Here is an 8236-nt window from a genome sequence, read left to right as displayed (position 1 = left end):
CTCCCTCATTGATGAACTTCACCACTTTGATACACCTCACACATGATCGTGTCCCTCTGTAGCCCTGCTGTAACACAAGATACTCTGGAGTCAGTGGGGTGCACACAGAGTGGTCCTAAGGCCATTTCAGTGGTCCAACTGAAGCTCAGCAAGGACTAGATATGAAAGTAAGAGACAAAGCAGGCAAGCCACCTAGCCTCTATCCTACTGCAGGTGCATCAGGCATGTCAGGGGGACCAAAATTCATTTTTGCTAATACATCCTACAGTGAAGCGAGTCAGCTTAGCTGCACTGACGTCCTGGAGCAGCCTGGTGTTATTATTGGTGTTGCTGTCATCCCACACCTGGGCAGAGGGCAGTGACAGATGAGCACTGGGAGCCCAGATAAGTTCTGCAGAGCAGTCAGGGTGATGCAGTGCACAATCCCAAAGTCTTCCCTGTCTCTTTTAAGTGTTGTTTAACACAGTCTAGAAGCACTGCTGAATTCAAGCTGAGACTTTCACATCTGGAGTGCAGAGCAGCTTCTGTGTTACTGGTGTGCGAAGATAAGCCCCAGTTTGACAGACACCAACTGAAAATCAGCCTTCCCAAAAAAGAACTGGTATGTAACATGTAAGCTGCAGGTGAGAACAAAGCCACAGGTGAGCACTACACACAGCTCTGTCTTGCTTAAGGATTCAGCCTTGCACAGGCTCTAGAGAACACAGGAGGGGTTTGAGTAGCAGCCTACCCTCTGAAAGAGCCTCTAGGCTGATGGCTCCTGACCTGGGACCTGTTTCACTTCCCACCCACCGCATCTGCCCTGTAGCTATGAGGGAACTTGGCACCACAAATCTGGATGAGCCAAGGAACAGAGTTATCCCTAACATTTACTATTTCACCACAGTGCCAATTTTTTTGTGCGCTTGGCAGAATGTGAATGTATGGAGGAAAACACTGCCTTGCTTTTTCAGATAACTCTGCTTTGCAGTGATGTTCTGATCTGCTGTAACCTTGCCTTACGTGTACTTCCTAAAGCTTCAGCTTCTGAAGTCTTTGTCTCTTTTTAAGACATCTGCACTTTAAGCCTTTGTGAACAAATGGTTGTGAATGTGTGTTAGCACAGGAAAGCACAATGGATAGTAGCAGCACGCAGGCAATGCAGGTAATTGAGGAGGTTTCAAGAGATGCAAATGCTTGTATCTGGTGCAGCCCAGAGGAATATAAAACCTTGTAATATGCTATGGAGAGTCACTCCAGCACAGGGATCAAAAGCAGTCTATCCACAGCAGCATAAAGCATTTGGGGAATTAATTTATCCAGTTTTAAAAATAAAGGAGCTGCACTATAGAGGAGAGCTAAAACAGGCTAACAAGTAGTACACATATGTCTAAGCGTGTAGCAGTGAATGATAAAGAAATACCACCTTTTAGTGCATCCTGACATGCCCCTGCTTCCTTCTGTGTCCCCCACGCCTGTGTCTCCCCTAACTCTTCTTGTGCCCACTTCACCCCAGTGTAAAGAGGAGCTGGTCTTGCTGCAGCAGCCACTACTCTAAGCTTGGAGAGTGCTATTTTTAATTTTCAGGAGGATGAAGGGTTCAGCTCAGGAATCCTATTGTTTCAGAGCATGTGGTTTATATTATGATTTCCAAAAGGTATTTGTATATGCAGCCACTACCATCTGCTGTAAGAAATACTTTGCATTTTTAAAAGGTTAATTCCATTTCAAATCTAGTGATTGAATTGGTAGCAGAAACCACTCTCATTTGCTTACTCTGTTTAGTGTCACAACACACAGCCAGCCAGCAAGCCATGTCTTTACAAGGAAAGACTGTTTAGTGCTGGTAATTGGCACAGGTTTTCTCCAAATTCTCACTGAAATAATTTTCCTATTCATTAATGAATAAAAGCTGTTTTAAATTACAACCTGTTGTTACACTTGGGATCAGACAATGGGCTGCTTGTTAATCTGAGGTGAATGTTAAGTCTGTAATGAATAATTTGATGCATTTCTTTCTTCCTCTTTCCCCTTTTGAGCTCTGTGTCTCAAACAGACTGCAGTTTTCCTCAAAGTTTCTGTGGTTTGAAACTCATTTTAATTGTGTCTTGCTCACTTAGCAATTCACCAGGAGAATTCAATATTGAACTGCAAGCTGCTTTGGCTGGGCACAAAAATCTGTGTTAACGTCTTATTTTCCTCATCAGATTAGTGCAGGTACTTATGACTGCAAACAAGAAATCCATATTTTGGGAGCTACTGCTTGGGTGATCATCTCTGCTAGTAAGCTAAATGAACAGAAGAGTTATGAATTGTGAACTGAGAAGAGGAAGTAAATTTAGTTCTAGATACGGAGTTTTTTTCTCCTTCAAAAAGAAAGGCTTTTGTATAATGTCATTGTACTCTATGAGGAGATCCCCATATCCTAATCAGAGATGTGTGTTTTGAAACAGAAGAGATATGCAGATTCAGGGTGTACCAGCACAGTGAGGTCCTGACTCCTGCCTTTACAGGGACAGGGCTTTAGCTGGGTCTGCTGGGCAGCTGTGTCTGCTTAGCACTGAACTGTCTGGAGGCATGACCTGAGAACTTGCCCCTCTGGAAGCCTGTGAATCCAGAATTCATCTGATTTGGGTTTTTTCCAGTATGTTGTAGGGGTTTTATTTTCAGTCACATCACACTGCAGCATCCCTCCATTTACCCAAGCCTCCACCAGAAGAGGTATTTGGATGGAAGTCGCCTGTATTTGTTTCAATGGTTTTTTAGTTCCACTAAATTACAAAACATATAGAGTTTTATAAATTTGGTAGTCTATTGGATTTTTATTGGACTAAGACCCCCAGAAAACAAATCCTCAAACTTCAGGGAACATGGAATTAAACCTCCACAGGTAGGGTCAGACCACAGAGATGGCTCTTATCTTATATGGAAGGACCAAGGCCTCCCACCAGTCCAGAATTTTAAGTTCATCCAGTTTGTGACTTCTGCCCACCTGCAGTGCCTTGTTTTAAATATAGAGATTATTTCCACCCCAAGAAGACAGTAGTTTTGGCTTCATACTATCAGTTCAGATTTTTCCGAGAGATGTCCTACCTTTTTCTTTCCCTGCAGCCCACAACCCCCGGCTCTAAAGCACAAACATGAGTGGGTCTACCTTAGCAATGTGCTGTGGTACAGGAGAGCAGCAAAAGCAGTATCCTTTCCATGCTACTGGTATAATAAGAGTAATCCACTCCAGCATCAACAGATACAATTTAACTGGTATTTTCTACAAGCTGAGGTAGTCAGTTAATAGAAAGCGTCTTTAGCTCATATTTAGATTTCTCAGTTGTCCTGAAATATAATGACAAGTATAAAACCAGACTAGCTTTTCAAGACAGCTTGTGCTTTCAGACACCTATTTTAGGACAAGTAGGTCAGCATTTAATGCAAAAACGTTACAGCTTTCAGTGCGTACAAGATGTTTGTGTCTTATATCTTTAGCCATGCTGCAGCTGGAATAGACTGAGACTTCAAGAGCATTCCATCAGCCTGGACAGAAAAACAATCCAAAGTACGCCCCGCTGGACAGGGACAAAGACATCTGCCCTGCCAACTCAAACAGGAAGCCAGCTAAACTAAAAGTGCTGGGTGAAATCCTGAGCCCATTTAAGTTAATGAGTCTGGCTACTGATTTAAATGGGCTCAGGCCTTTACTTCTTAACTCATGCTCACACACAGTTTTCATTCCTATTCCCAGCTTCCATGCCTTTTATTAGGAACAAACATGCAAAGCTAAGAGCTATCACAGATGAACTACCCACATTCCTGTACCCCCAAACAGTCAGATAACAAAGGGGTCAGGACTAGTGCTAGGCTTCTAGAAATCGGCAAATCCACTCAGAGCCCTGCCCCACCCTGAACCCAAAAGCATAAGCATCAGTGAAAGGAAGGAGTAGCAAATATCCTTAGACAAGCCTCATCTTCCCAGGGGCAACATTTGTGATAGAGATCCCCCCCTGATTTTTTTTTTGTTGTTTTTTAACCTCCAAGTATTTAAGTGAATGATCTTTTCTGGAGATTATTCCTTCTAGCCAGGCATATGAGTCCCAAAGCCCAGGTGTGCTAATCTGCAGGATTCTTTGATGCAGTCCTCTTTGTTCACAGACAACACACAAAGTCCTGAGAACAGCAGGAACTCTGAGGCAATACCTGTGCTCTCAGCCCTTCTTTCAGTGGTATGCGCTGCCCCTTCGAGCTTGTCTCAGGCACTGCTTTCTGTCCCCATTCACTCTGAAGCTTCCTCTTGTCCTCTCTCACAGCTTCCACCTCTTACTGCTGCATAACTCGTGGGTGCCCAAACTGTCCCAGATTAAAGTCAGCAAAGCCTCCCCTCCCAGACACAGCCTGCATGTCCCCTCCGCTGGACAACACAGTGCACCTCTTTTCAAGCGCTCTGGTCACAGATTAACATAAATGTCAGAAGTGTTAAATTCTGGCACAGTTCCAACCAAAGGTGCGAGGCAGATCTCCAACTTCTTCACTAGGTCATTTTGATCTGACCACCATTGTCCAAACAATAGGTTTTTCGCAAGGCTTATTTGGAAGCTGTATATTACCAGAGCTCACAGCCTGAATGTGTCTGTTACAGACTTATTTCCCTTTATAACAATGGTCAGAGCAAATTGTATCTGTGAAGGTGATATGGGAAGAAGGTGTTGGAGTCTGATTTATGGTTTAGCCTGAGGAAAGGGAGGTTTCAGCCCAGCTGGCAGCTCCAGGAGGTACCACTCTGCCTTCCCAGGCTGTTGCGGGACTACAGGGGCCCTGCCAGCATCATGTGGGCTGTGGCCCTCGCTGACTGCAGCCTGTAGCTCTGCACGCTCCAAAGGGGTGAGTGAATCATTTGAGAATAGCCAATCTATGCCACTACTCTGGCACAAAACAGGAACGACTCACACTTTAAAAACAGCCTGGGGAGTTTCAGTGGGAGTACTAGTACCGCCTCCTTAGCCCTTCTCCCGCACAGATCTCAGAGCAATGCTGGCTCAGGGGGAGGGTCTGGCACCGGGGGTGAATCCTATTTCCCTCAAGAGATAAGAATATGTATGCAAGGTTCATGTGCAGCGAAGACAAGCTGAGAAACTTTTGCTTTATATCAGAATTCAGTTTCTAGTTGCTTATAGAGAAGGATCATTACAGTCTATCTGTACATTCACTGTAATAGAAAACACTACTTTCTTCAGTATTGCCATGTGAGAGAAAGCAGGTGAAGCTGAAGGAAAATCCTCCAAGTTTCCTCTCTGTGCCTGATTTCCTGGCTGCTTTTAGGGACAGATAGTTTTTGCTAATGAGACTTTCCATTATAAAGTTTCCATTGCTTTGGAAAATATTAACTTTGCTGGGTAGATCAAACAGGCCCTGCAGTTATAGTTAGAATATCCTAAAGATTTAGTTCCCAGTAATAACAGGGCTAAACCACAGCACTGCCAGAGGCAAGAAGTATATTATTTGAAATGAAACTTCTCATAAATATCCAGCTATGAAGTCATTTTATATCAGCTGCTCTTATATAAACTGGACAAGGCAAACTGTCCTATCCATCAGCATTAAGGCTGCCAAGAAAAATGACTCTATATTCATTGTCTTCAAGTTTCAGAGATCTCCCTCTCTCTATTAGGCTTTCCCAGGAAACACTGTGGTTTGCTCTCCTTAGTAACTTTGGTGGTACATGTAACTACTAGCACCACCAGTGTCATCTTTGGGCTTAAAAAACCTACTCTTGCCTGCCTTCTGTCACTGTCCCTCTGCTGGGAAATGGATGGACAGATACACACAAACACACCTGGTTCTCAGCGGCCACTGGCCAGAGCCAACATTGCTTTTCAGTCTTTGTTAGGCGGAAGCACCTCAAAACACTGGCAGAGACAGAACCATGCTGGGGTTGGGTTTTGGGAGGTTTTTTTGCTTTTTTTGCTTTTTTTCTTCCAGCCCCTCTCCAAACACTTAAGAGCATGTTTGTTGTGAGTCTGCAATAAGGACCAGGCCAGTCTTCAAACATACTGCAGAAAGTTGCACCCAGGAGGGGTTGAGAATAGCAAGGGGCACTCATGGCCATTGCTAGCCACTCATACCATCCATCCCTCGGTGACATGAGTAAGTGGGTGCCACCCACAACCCTGGGACAGGCTGGGGACCCCAGAGCCTTACCTAGATCTCCCACCTCCTCTTGCTCACTGCCTCCAGGCCCCCCAGCCCACTGCCCCATTTCTGTCCTGCTGCTCATAGCTGGCAGCATGTGCAAGAGACACTTTCTTGTGCTCTTCATTTTTTGTCTGGCTTTCTGTGGTGAGGTTTGATACATTTTCCCCAAGCTTCAGTATCTGTGAAGGCCCACTGCACCTGACAGCACTACTGAGTCACTGTTGATGTAGACAGCCTTTGACACATAGATTGTTTCACTCTGCATCAAACTGCAGCATCTGCTGCAATAAAACACGACACCTGAAAATACTGTGTTCTGTGAAAAACATGGGGATGCTTTTCCATTAGCTCTCTCTAAAATCAAGGTAGAAAGTGGACAAAACTTCATGCCCCACTCGCTTAATAGGAAGGAGAATGGTGATGGCTATAGCTTCAATATTGTACTTGTGATTAAAGTGTATAGAGAAAGGTCCAGATGAGCAACTAAGATTTGCCAGGCTGGAAATGTGGGCACAACACATGGAGGAAATGACCTCCTGATACTTTCTGTGCAAGTCTTCTCACTATAATTCTCACCTCTCAAAAGAATGGCTTCAGCTAAATGCTTGATTACCTACTGCTTGATTACCTACTGCTGACTCCCTAAATATTTCCTGTATAACTGTCCCATTATGGGACAGGATGCTCAGGTGTTTCTGGGTAAAACTATAAAGCTTTCAGAAATCTGGTCACTTAAACAATAGCAGAGATGTGAAGCAGGCTTGAAAAGAACCATTGAAACATATGACCCCTTGGAAGGAAACACTAGCTTGTGAAGAGGGAGTTCCAGACTTACTTGTGAAAAAAGGAATCAATAAGCCTATATTAAATCAAACCCAAGCATTTGGTACTAGAACAGTGCTAGCAGGCCCCTCCTTTGTCTTTGCAAGTTAAAATTTGAATGCCTCCAGTCACCACCAACAAAGATGCTGAAATGGGAAACAGGAGAAATCTAGTCAGCCACTGCTGGGGTTAGGTCCAAGCTGAGCCACGAAAAACCTAGCCAAAGCCTTACAGGAAGAAAGGCAACTTACAAGCAGGAGACAGACAATATTTTCTTCTTAATGTTTGGTAAATTACATGTAAAATCTAAAAAAATAAAAAGGCAAAATAATGATCCGCCTTTTTAACATACAGATAAAATAATTAAAATATGTTATTAAAATATGCAAAATTTATAATTTAATTATACAATTACACAGCCTTATGGTCTAATAGCCCCACTGTATTTTGCATATTAGTGAACAATTGCTTTCTTAAAGCTCACAGCAGAATCATTTACTTGATGCTGGAGAATAAGTTAATTACGGATCTCCTGCCTTTGATTAATGGATTTAATAATCATGTTACAGTAGAATTAACTTATACTTCATGTGCTTACAGCACTAATGATGAGATTCATGAAAGCAATGTGTCAGCAAATAGGACTGGCACCAAAAAAGGCAATGTCTGGAGATCCCAGGACTGCCTGTGCCCGTACCGCTGCTGGTCAGCGGTTCATTACGAACCCGCAAATGGCGTCCAACCATTTTTGCCTCATCTGTCATTAATCAGCACCATTTGCCACTTATTTCTACAAAACCAAATAGCATTTTCAGGTGAGCTGAGCACCTCAACTGAAGCTCAATTCTGGATACTGTGGGGGGAAAAAATTACTCTAGGAGATTGGTACAGTATCAAGTAATGCATACCCAACAGGCACAGCCACCTGTAGTCTGCTGTTTATTACCCAGTATAATAGATTAAACATTAATTTTATTTAATGCTTCTTCTGTGCACGTAATACAAGCATAAAGTTTCTCAGATGGAAACATGTTGAGTCAGCAAAAATTTACTCTCTCTAAAGGAACCTCCAGAATAGGTAATTAATACAACCGAAGAGGCAGGGCACTATATTTTCCAAGGAGAGAAACTATTTCAGGACAGAGAAGGTAGAATGGATACGTCAAAGATTTTGGTGTTTTGCCATCATTTCTCACAGGACTCCTGTGCATGTCTGTGTAAAAGCTAGATCTGCAAGTCTGACAGGAGCCAG

This window comes from Athene noctua, chromosome 12 (genome assembly GCF_965140245.1).
Source record: "Athene noctua chromosome 12, bAthNoc1.hap1.1, whole genome shotgun sequence".
NCBI lineage: Eukaryota > Metazoa > Chordata > Aves > Strigiformes > Strigidae > Athene > Athene noctua.
The sequence above is the reverse complement of the archived record's forward strand: the minus strand, read 5'-3'. Positions refer to the sequence as shown.